Source organism: Pistacia vera, unplaced genomic scaffold, assembly GCF_008641045.1.
Source record: "Pistacia vera cultivar Batoury unplaced genomic scaffold, PisVer_v2 Contig301, whole genome shotgun sequence".
Lineage (NCBI taxonomy): Eukaryota > Viridiplantae > Streptophyta > Magnoliopsida > Sapindales > Anacardiaceae > Pistacia > Pistacia vera.
The window spans coordinates 206112-218298 of record NW_022196115.1 but is presented as its reverse complement, the minus strand read 5'-3'; the positions used below and the strand labels follow the sequence as shown (position 1 = coordinate 218298).

At 40.5% G+C, this 12187-nt stretch overlaps 1 long non-coding RNA gene across 1 annotated transcript; it reads right to left on the bottom strand.

Moving 5' to 3' along the window:
- Positions 1 to 8163: 8163 nt before the first annotated feature.
- Positions 8164 to 9121, bottom strand: LOC116135564. Its single transcript, XR_004128917.1, has 3 exons — positions 8987 to 9121; positions 8650 to 8696; positions 8164 to 8231 (listed from the first exon to the last, which is right to left on the bottom strand). It is a non-coding gene; the product is annotated as an uncharacterized LOC116135564 (long non-coding RNA).
- Positions 9122 to 12187: the final 3066 nt, after the last annotated feature.

The window sequence follows — 12187 nt, the reverse complement described above, 5'->3', positions numbered from 1 at the left end:
ACAAGAGAAGGGCCGGGGCAGGCCTTCTCCTCTCCAGTCTCGAAGGGACTCACATTCATGGCATTCTTCGGTTTGGGTTTAAAACGACCAACAACGAAGCCGAGTATGAAGCTCTGCTAGTTGGACTGCGGTTGGCAAGAGAGATGGGGTTAACTGCGATCAGCATCCACAGCGACTCCATGCTGGTTGTTAATCAGATTTTGGGGGAGTATCAGGCCAAGGAAGAAAACATGATCGGCTATTTGAAGAAGGCTAAGGCCGCACTCGAGCCATTTAAGCACTTCACGATCGTGCAGATCCCCAGGAATAGTAATTCTGTCGCGGATGCCTTGGCAAAAATAGCCTTGTCGTTGGACTCAGATGCGCCAGAGAGTATTCTTGTTCAGTTCATTGAGGCCCCCAGTATAAGCTCACCCGAACAGGCCGTAAATGTGACCGACTCAGTTTCTTGGATGACCCCAATCATCCAGTATCTCTGAGACGGGACCTTGCCCAATGACAAGATCGAGGCAATAACCTTGCGAACCAGAGCTGCTCGTTACACATTTATAGGAGATCAATTGTACAAGCAAGGGTTTAGCGCCCTTTTTCTCCGATGTGTAACCAATAAGGAAGCAGACTATATCATGAGGGAGATACATGAAGGATCTGTGGTAACCACACGGCGGCACGATCTCTCGCCAACAAAGTTATTCCTCAAGGGTACTACTGGCCCCTGCTCCAAGAAGACACTTACAACTTTGTTAAAAAGTGTGACAAGTGCCAGCGGTTTATGAACATACCGCGATCTCATTCCCACCAGTTGATAACCATGTCCAGTCCCTGGCCATTCTCCATGTGGGGAATCAATCTCATCGGACCTATGCCAGTTGATAAATGAGGAGTCAAGTATGCGGTGGTTGCGGTGGACTACTTCACCAAGTGGGTCAAAGTCGAACCTTTGGCCGCGATCACCACCAAAAAACTTAAGGACTTCGTCTTCAAGAACATTGTGTGCCGCTATGGAATTTCTCATACCCTTATCTTTGACAATGGAAAGCAGTTCGATAACGAAGAATTCAAGCAGTTCTGTGATGAGCTGGGTATCCATAAAAAGTTTGCCTCAATCGCGAAACTGCAAGCAAATGGTCATGTTGAAGCGATCAACAAGCCCATCAAGCACACTCTGAAAACCAAACTTGGCGCTACTAAGGGTAATTGGGCTAACAACCTCCCTGAAGTCCTATGGGCATACAGGACAACTCCGAGAACCTCTACCTCAAAAACACCCTTCTCGCTAGCCTATAGTTGCGAGGCAATGATCCCTGTAGAGATAGGAACTGGTTCATTTTGGAGAGACCTGCTCAATGAAATAGGCAATGAGGCGCTTATACGCGCAAGTCTGGATTTAGTTGAAGAACATCGCAGCAAGGCTCAGCTAAGAATAGCAGCCTATCAGCAGTGCGCGAAAAGGTTCTTCGACTCTAAAGTTAGAAAAAGAGACTTCCAGGTCGGCGACCTCGTTCTGAAGGAAGTCCTTCTCGGTACAAGAGAACTGAGTGCGGGAGTAATAGGGCCGAATTAGGAAGGCCTGTACTGCATCGCCAAAGTAATAAGACCGGAGACTTATCACCTCAAAAGGCTGAATGATTCCGAAGTACCGCGAGCTTGGAATGTTGAACATCTCCGTCAATATTACCAGTAATTCCGAACTCACTTTTATTCTCTTGTAAAGACTTTACTTTTCTCAAGACTTGTAAATAACACAAGTTCTTTTATAATATCTTTTCTTGCATGTATATAGTTCTTTTCACAAATATGTCATCCGTATAAATACTATTGTAAACAGTTAGAAAGCGACCTTATGTCCACATGTGTAACGTTTGTAGGGTACGAAAAATTATAAGTACTCACAAATGATTAAGGAAATGATCTCTTTATTTATTAAAATAAAAATAAATAAGTACATATTAAGCGAGCACATGAAAAGCAGTACAAAAGCAGAGGCAATCACTGGTCGTCATCCCTAAGACCGGGACGTGCAACCTCAGTATCCCTAGGCTAGTCGCCAACCACCTGGCCTGCTGCGGGATCCTCTAGGACATACTCCTCCGGATGCTTATCTTCCGGATCAGGTCCCTGAGCTACTTCCTAATCCTCGACCCGCGCCATAGAGGTGAGGATATCCTAGTAATCTTCCAAGAGGTCGGCCAGATCAATGGTGGGATTCTTCGGTCGAAGGGCATAGATGGACTGGATCATCCAGTCGGCAGCCCTCCTCTCCATCTCCAACTCCAACTCCTATTGCTGCATCTCTTCGGTCAGCAAAGCGACGCGACCCTGGGCGATTATGAGTTCGGCCTCAAGCGCTCACCTCTGCTTCTCAGTGGTTTCCCACAGATGTGCCCTCTCCTGCTCTACTCGCAAGGCCCGCTCGAAGGTCGGTCGGAGCTCCAGCTCTTTCTCGCCAGCCTCCTTAGTAAGCCTGGCCACTATCCTTTGGAGCTCTTTGACTTCCTCTCCTCGCTTCTCCAGCTCGGCCTTCTGGAAATCCACCATGCAAAGTGCAGTGTTCCTCTTAGATAAGCACTGATTCGCTTGAACGGTGGATAGGTACTTTTCTGCTTGTGCGGCTTCTAAGTCCCATTTAAGCAGCACGTTCTCTTCTCTCAGCTTGACCAGCCCCTCAGCAGCCCCCAACTGCACCTTCTGTAGGGATAAGTGCATGGTGAGCAAGGCCTGCGTAACGAAGAGAGTAAAAGTCAATTCCCTTTCTATTGAAAAAAGCAAGGAAATGCAAAAAATTCCTCGCCAATGAAAGTTCGTTTTACCTGGCTCAGGTGCTGAAAGGACACAAACATCAGGTCCATGAGGTTGGAGGCCACGAACAGCTCGAACGCTTCCGCGAGCTAATACTCCAGCAAGGTAAACACCACTGGCTACAAATGTTCTAGAAGTTGCCCTATAGAGTCTAGCACGGGCGTGCCCGTGCCCGTGCCCACAGTAGGTAGCATCTCGCCCGCTGGTTCCTTGGCCGTTCTCCTCCCAAGATCTGCAGCCTCCCTTTGCCTCATTTGCAGACCTTCCAAAATGATGGTAATACCAGCTACGCCCTTGGGAAGCCCTCCCGAGTGGAATGCCTAGTACGGCTGCGACCTCTCGGGTTGAATGTCCAAACCCTTTGGCTCAGATTCTGACTCTTCATCCTGAAGCTGCTTCCTCTTCTTAGACTTCTTGGCTATTATCTTCTGCTTGGGGCGACCAGCCGCAAGTTGAAGAGCACCTATAGGTCCAACCGGTGCACCCACCAGAGTCCCTCCGATGGGGGGACCATTGGAAGCCACCCCAGCTAGTCCGGTGACGCAAACTCGGGGGAAGGTGAACTCCCTTGGTCGCTACATGCAAACATCTTTAGCAAAACAGTTTGCTGCATGCGAATAACAAAAGTGGCTAAGGTTATGGTACTTACTCGGTAAGGTTTCTAAGGTCGCTTCAGGATTGAAGAAACCGTATTTCTGCATATTCGTGGTTGTCACAAGCAGCCTGACGTCACGACTTTGTTCGGGAAAAAGACCGAAAGCAGTGATCCTATTGAAATCAGCGAGAGCCAATAACTTTGTTGTCTTATTGATTGTGAAGAAACAAAGGAAGTTCGTTAGCAAAGATAGAAAGAAAGAAAATTCGCCAAGAAAGTGAAAGGAAAAACCTACTTAGCTCCCTAAATTGGCAAATGCCATCATAGTGGAAAAAAAAAAATTTTTGTCTCATACGCCCCAACATTGCTGGGGTAACTGTGTATTCCTCCTTCTATCGTAGATCACTTCGAGAGGTAGAAAGAGTCTTTGTCTTTACTCTTCTTCAGATAATGCAAGCAATCGAGCTCTAGCGCGGTTAACTCGCCTAAACCGTTTTCGCCGCATGCGATATACATAGCCACGACTATCATACACGCATTCGGCAAAGCTACAACGATGCGACCCCAAAATGATCGAAGACCGACCTAATAAAAGGGTGGAAGGGGATCAGCACTCAACACTTAAAAATGTTCTTGGAGATCGTAGCCATTCCTTCTGGCGGATTTCAAGCTATGTACGTCCTATGTTGGTAGACCTGTACGCAGAGAGCATATTGGTCTACCGCTTTCTGAATATCCTCTACGGTGGCTATTGACAAAATCTCTTGAGAGGGACCCGCTGGGCCATCCTGCACCAGCGAGCTCGTTCCCTCGTCTGTCCTGGTCGCTGAGGGGTCCATTTCTTCTGCGGTTTGAAAAAAGTGACATGCAAGAATTACTTAGTCGTTGTACACTGTTTTGTACGATGACGTGGAGGAAAAAGTAAACACTATCTTCCTCAAACCCTAGAAAAACCCTAATGTATCCTTGGGGGCCACCCCCAAAGACTCAAACCCTAGGAGAAAGCTTATTCTCCAATCAACCACAAGCAAACGATCACCATTATCGCATAACCATCTCCAAAAAAATAGAAAAAGGAAAGTGATAAGAGAATCATAATTACCTCTTGAGTATGAAGATTGATCCTCCTACTCTGAACATCAAGTGCGCACCAGTCTGAAAGACGAAAAATTAAGGCTAACAAAAGCTTCTTGTTCTTCTGAAAAGGTGAGTATTGTGACATTGCTTGAGGTGAGCCAGGGGTTTTATAGTGAAGGAAGTGGCGCTTGGTTTTCCCAAAGTCAAACGACATTTGAACGGAAATCGTCTCTCACCGTTGATCATGACCATGTGTCGTCAATCAATGGGAAAGAGTAACCGTCACGCTTCGAGAAATCAAATCATTGTTTCTCTCCATTGAAATACTCAAGTGACGACTTGCTTCTCTCCTCCAAATTAAATGCGTTCACATCCACATTTAATGTTCTGATAAGGAATATCGTTTCAGCATGGCTCGCATTTAATGCGCATGGCTAGCACTTATTGCACATAGGACACGTCTGTTAGAGAAAAAGGTGTTTCATTAATGTATCCGCTACCAAAGTGCAATGGATAACATCTGAAGAGGTCGTTAGATAAAACAATCTTCATCGCGTGTCAGTTGCAAAGCCACGTGACTCTTTGGCTTCAACAAAAAATACACTAAGTATAATCAAGTCATGAACCTCAGTCAAGATCGGAATCATCGCTATGGCACTGAATAAGGTCTAGTATAGGTCGCAAGCCTTACGGAAAAAGACAATTTCAGGTCACCTATATGGAACTATTTCGCAACCTCCTCGCAACCAGGTCGGATCGACCAGCGGTCACTCAGCACATCAAATCAAGGCATGATTGAAACTAGGGGACTTCTGTTATGCCTGAGAAAGTAGGGCTGACGCCAAAACTTGTCAGCATGGGTGGTTGGAGCTTAAGAAGGTTCTACATCCACTCAGATGCAGCCACGTCGCGTGATGACTTGAGCAGCATGCTCCTGCCAGTGCAGTGGGTATGTGCCAGGTTGGCGAAAGGCTAGAAAAGGTCCACGTGTCCAATCCCTGCACAAGTTGAGGAAATCACCTGGGCAGGTGAGTAATGGGACGTAGAGAAGGATTTGCACGGCATCTACCCCACTCACAAATTTAGTAATTATTACCTTAATTCCTCCCACTATAAATAGAGGGCTCCTCTCCTGTTTGTTGGATTGGCTAATTTTTCTCTGAAATAGCATACTTTCTCTCTCTCTCTCCCCCCTATATTCTCTAAGCTATAAATCAGGTCGTGTTCGCTCGCTGAACATGACCTGATTTCATATATTAATACAATACCAGTGGACGTATGATTCGCTTTTGGGGCATCCGAACCACTTTAAACATTGTTCTTCACCCCTTATTCAGTTAAATCCATCCATAATCACGTGTGACTTTTGAGCCCACTCAGCATTTCTCACATGCAAATAGTTAATGTCAAAATCGAGCATCAACATTATCTAACCAATTAATACTGGAGTTGTAACTGGATTAATCTTTTTCTCAGAGAACGAAAATGAAAGATCCATACACAACTAGAAAAATTAGCCTAAGCCTAGTTGATAAAAATAACTCATTTTTTTATAATTTTTGGGCAAGCACTTTGTTCTCCACTCTAGATTCCTCCAAAGTTACTTCACCATTAGAGTACTGCCATTTGTAATATTACATTATCTGTTTTGAATGGAATCATAAAAAGTTGAAGAATATTTGGAAGGCTAATTTGCTTCCTTTTTTCTAGCTTTCCCACAATTCTGAAAAGTTACAAGATATTTATTCTTAATCATCTTAAATTAGATTTATGATTAATAAAGTGAGAGCTTTGTGACTGATGATTTCTATATAAAGGAACCTGACTTCAAACGTTAAGTGCCAGACAAACACAACAAAAACTACTCTTCTTTGTAAACTTACACTTTGTTATGACTAAGAAGATCAAAGGCTGATGTGGAGTTGCGTGACGAAAAGTGGCCTGCTCCCGTCAGAACGGTAAGCGCACGTCAGGCCTGCCAAACGCCCTGGTGCTCCCACGTGTCCGCTAGCCTGCTCCAAATCGCGTGAAATCGGCTTGGAAAATGGGTAATGGGACGTAAAATCAGATTAGGTCCTGACAATCACACCAACCCAAGGATTTAGTAATGATTACGGACATACAACTGGGTATAAGAAGAGGAAGACCCTTTCATTAAGGGGATTCAACAATTTTACACAAAAAACTCTCTCTCTCTGTCTCTCTCATGCTTTTGTATCTATTTCCCAAACTTTTTGTAAGTCAGTCCGCTGTCGCGACCTGACCCACACTATCAATATCAATACAAATCAGTGGACATAGGATTTGCTACCTGAGCATCCGAACCACTTTAAAAACTCTCATAGCATTTATTTCGCTTTTGATATTCATTTTCACGTGTGCTTTTTGATCAATCAACGCTGCACACGTATCGGTTAGTTGGTGCCCAAAATCAAGCATCAACACACTTCTAATTAATGGCCTTTCAGGCTCGTCAGGCATATCATTAACCGCCTTGCTAAAATTGGCAGGGAATGCTTTGCTCTCTTGGAAGAGCTCGAGCTTATCCGCCCGCCGAAGAAGTTTGGGAACAGGCATCAGCCCCCTCAAGCACGTGATTTTCATCCTCATCCTCAGCATTATAACAAGTATCAGTACAAGCATCATCAACCTGCTCATTATAATAACTATCAGTATGAGCATCACAAGTCACTACAAGAAATTTAACATTTAGGGACGAAAATTTCCGTCACATAAAGTGCAAAATTCGTCCTAAAAAGTAATGTGGGACGGTAGACCAAATTGTCTCCAAAGCCACGTTTCCAAAGGGTTATGTCCAAGAAAAAATAGTTCGTCCCCAAAGCCATGCCATTGGGGACGAAATATGATTTCGTTGTTAAAAATTATTCATTTTGTAACTAACTTTTTTGTCCACAAAAGAATAATTATTCGTCCCAACTGAGACTGTTTCGTCCCCAAAAAAAGCACAATTAGGGACGAAAAAAATTTCGTCCCTAACTAGATCAATCATTGGAGACAATATTTTTTGTCCTTAATTATGTGAAGAATTGGGGTCAAAAATTTTCGTCCCCAATAATTTTCATCCCCGATGTTGTGGTGAATTGGGGACAAAAATTTTTTTCCCTCATGGTGTGGTGAATTGGTGACCAAGGATTTCACCCCTCATGGTGTGGTGAATTAGGGACGAAAAATTTTGTCCTTGATTGGGTTGATAATATGATGATTAACCGTAATCCCAATTTATGAATCAACCCAACTAATTTTCCTTCATGATAATACCCACATTCATATTCACTTCACTATATAAACAAACAAAACAACAAAAGCTGAGTTTCCCAAATCAAATTGCACTTCTTTATTAACAAAAACTATCGACATTACAATTCCTACTTACCCACTACCACAGAATCTTCTAAGTAAGTTTCAGGATTCCAATCCCAAAAGAGTGAAACAAGAAACAAAATTGCAAACATCTTTGTTCTTTCCGATAGCCCAAAATCTTCAATGCTGTCATAGTTTCTTGTTTGCTTTCATCCCAACTACTTTGAGCTCAAGTTTATCCGCCCTAAATGCAATCTCTTTGTCTTCAACAACATTTTATTTACAATTCAGATTTTCTTGATTAGCTTCAAAGAATGATTTACCAGTTATTCCTCATCAAGTTGTTGTCGTTGCGACGTTAGTTGCTCTATCTATCAAATGCTTCCTTCAACCACCCATATTGACTTTGACAAGCTTTTCTGGCTCCTGCCACACTCATCTGCACAAAAAAAAGTGACATAATTATCAAAATAAATTCTTTATAAGATATCTAACCAGAAACATCTTTCTGAATGCCTTTGAAAAATAACATCATTCACAATAATTATTCCTCCACTTTACCGTCCGTTCAATTACCCACTATTAACAGAGTGTTCTATATAAAATTTACCATGTATATTAGACACATTTATGTCAACGATGCCATTACTCAAACTAATCAACACAACCAAAACTCAGAAGAAGACAGAAGAAGAGTTTTGATTGTAAGGGCAATAATTAATTGCAGTAGAGCCTGCCAATTTCAAGAATATACAGCAACAAAAATCAATATAAATAATGGTCATTACTGCTTCCAATATATTGTCAAGCACATGAACAAGAAAAGTTTCCCAGAAAGTTGAAGAGGGATTACATACTTGAGATCAATGCCCATAAATTGAGGATTCAGCTGTATTCCAACCACCTAAAGAATTATATATAAGGTAAAAATATCAGGAATTTAAATACAGACTGATAAAAATGACCAGACAGACAGAAAGAAAGTATTTGACGAACACTAACTTTTCCATTTTCAGTTACACGAATTGATAATTTTTTTTTTTTTTTTTTTTTTAAAAAAAAATTATAAAGGGATCTTTGAAAATGATTAAATTATAAGGGCAGTAGTTGTCTCAAAAACCAGATAGGATATATGATTCAAAGAAACATTTATACGCTTTAGAATATATGTGTATTATGTTAATTATCCAATACCAGTCATGTAAAAGGTTTCCTATGACATGAGGCTTTAGGGAAGAACCCTGATTGTGTGACCTGAACCCAGTAACAAAGAGTACCCATGTCACCTGGCATAAAATAGAAAAGGCAAATGCAACAACTGATTAAGAAAGGAAACGAAAGAAAATGTGATTTAATAATAAATAAAAATTAGAGGGAATCAATTCCGGTAGACACCATAATATTAGCTCAACTATAATGGATGCATCAAATAAGTCAAGAAAGAATACTTTTCCCTCTTAGTAATCAATTATTCAACATGATTGCAAACAACAATGGACGTTATGGGTCTTGCCAAGGTTGAAATAGATAAAAGACAGTAAGTTATGATAAAATATAATTCAACCTTCAACAGTGTCAATAAAATATAATGCTGTAAGTTATAATAAGTTAACTTGAAGAAAGATGCTGACACATAAGAGCATGCATGTACTCAAGAATAATGTTTACCAATTAAATGAATAAGTATATTTCATTCAACAACCACATACCAAACTTTCCAGGCACCAAAGGAGAAACTAAATCAATTACAAGAAAACAAAACATTAAAGTTTCTGATAGCAGCTCAAGTTCACATAAATGTCAAATAACATACTAAACCTAATTTAATTAGAAAAAAGACAAAAATACGCACCATCAAAAGTCAAGTCGAATGAGGTTTGTCCAAACATTTCATATATACTTACAATTTGTACCTATAATCTGAAGTTTATCACTTTGAAACTTTTATCATTTCACGCGACAATACCTACTCTGAGTTTCAAAATACTCATGACACAGCATGCAACATTTAAAAATATGTATTTCAAGCCAGATATACTACTTGAATGTTTATTCAACATCATACTATACTATTTACAAATTATAACATAATAAAAGTCACAAAGCCCCAAGTAATTTTAGGAATTGAAGATGACTATATAATTACAAGCCAGTGGATAAACACGGAGTAGCGAGTACTTACAGTAAGTGATATGAAATCCATCTGGGTACCAATTCCAAGTAGCTCAACCAACAATACAAGCATACAAAACAGTTAACCCATTTGAAACATTAAAAAATACAAAATATAACACATCAAAATTCTAAAGAACTTGAGCAAATGAGTAAGCAAACAACTAATTAAAACAAAACATTGCATCGATAATGAAGTCGAGTGCAAAGGGTCGATGGTGGAGTCGGAAGAAGTGGAAAGGTCGGAGAGGTCGGTTTGGTTGGATTGAGCACGGAGAGATACAAGGCGAGATGATGGGCTGAGGGGAAGGAGTTGACGCTTGTGGCGGGGGTGGAGATGGACGGTTGAGATGGATTTGTTTAGAGAGAGAAAGAGGGATCTAGCCATCGGTTTTGGAGGAAATTTGAGTGAAGATTGCGAAAATCTTAATTGGGAGAAGATCTGAAGAAATGACATTTTGGGTCAGTTCGGTTCGGGGTTAAGTGACATTACTAGGGTAATGTCATCTTATATTACTTGATTACCACGTTTAGTTATCAAGTAATATAAGATACCAGTAATCTTCAAATACAATAGTGGTTACTATTGGTAATATAAGAGGTAATCTGATTACCTCCATTTTCTTAGGTTTTATGAGATTAACAAGGTTATATTTTTTAGTTATAATTTTATCCCTTATTAATAAAAATTTTGGACAATAATACCCCTACTTTAAAACAAATTTACATTAATATCCTATTTCAATTTTACCCTTATTTAATTAAAATTTTAGACAAAAATGCCCTTATATTTAAAATAATTTACAGACCACCACTGCCACCAAACAGCCACCACCACAGCCACCCAGCCACCACCGCCGACAGCGGGTCAACCACCACGGACCACCGTCGAAAAATTGCGGGAGTCCGTAAAAACACTGGAAATTCTGTGGGAGGCTCCGGGATATGGCCGTTTTCGGCCATCAATATGGCCAAAAACGGCCATAGCGGAGCCTCTTGGTCACGGTGACGTACTCACGGGCACATCCGGCTGTGGTTCGCGGTGGCGGCTGGAGGTGGGGGTGATTTCGTCATAAATTAAAGTTTTATATAAGCGGGGGTGTTTTAGCTAAATCTGAAATATTTGGGGTTAAAAGAATTATTCAAAAATTAATAATAAAAATAATTTTATATTAATATTTAAAAGGGGGACAATTTAGTAATTTAAATAGATACTCATGTGTGTTTACTAAACACGCAAAAACTAGCAAGTGCACTAGTCGCTCAAGTATAGAGTGATGGGTAGGATTACGTTCCCACGAGGACTGGTAGCAAAGCACTAAGTTTCCTATGGTGTTAACAAGTTGAAGCAATCGAAATCTTGGATTTGTGGGAGCAATTTGTAATGAAAGAAAAACAAAAATAAAATCTAACAAGTAATAAATTCTTAAAAAGAAAAGGAATGGAATTCAGAGATTCAATTTAATTAAAACGGGTAGGGTTTTGACTTCGTTTGGATTATTTATGGGTTTACCTAAAAGTTACACTAATTTACATTTACATGCAATGGTTGTAAATCGGGTTCACTACTATGATAACATACCCCTCGGGCTATGTTTTCCTATATCCTTTTAACATTCCGCACCCAACAATTTGAAGGTTATAAACTCTAAATCATGAAGCACAAGAATCCTAAATGATTTCATTAGTTCTTGAATCTATCTCTAGCATCCATAATATAATGGTTATTACCCAGAAGCTTAACATGAATTATTTCTCAATCTCATCATGTTCATCACATACAACACTTAATTTCAGAGTAACACACAACCATAGCTTATTCACATGAAAATGCACAAACATAAACTCAACCCATTTCAAATCCAAACTACAATCAAAACCCTAACCATAGAAGATTAGTTCATATCTAATTTAACAGAAAAAAAACGGAAAATACAAGTAAACAGAATAAACATAATGAAATAGATGAAAGAATAGAAACTCCCCAAAAGATAATTATTCCAGTCAAAATCTGAACTTGTTCTCTAACAATCGAAAATCAGCTTTTTCTCTCTAGGAAATGCAAAGACGGCTAACCTAACAGCTCGGAACCCCTCTAAAGTTAAAGTTTTTCTTTTATACCTAGTCCTAAAAACCCAGTCAAAACACGCACACACGAAACTGTGCGTTTACAAAACTGAAAATTTTAACTGTCGCCGCGGCGAAGAATTAAAGATCCACATT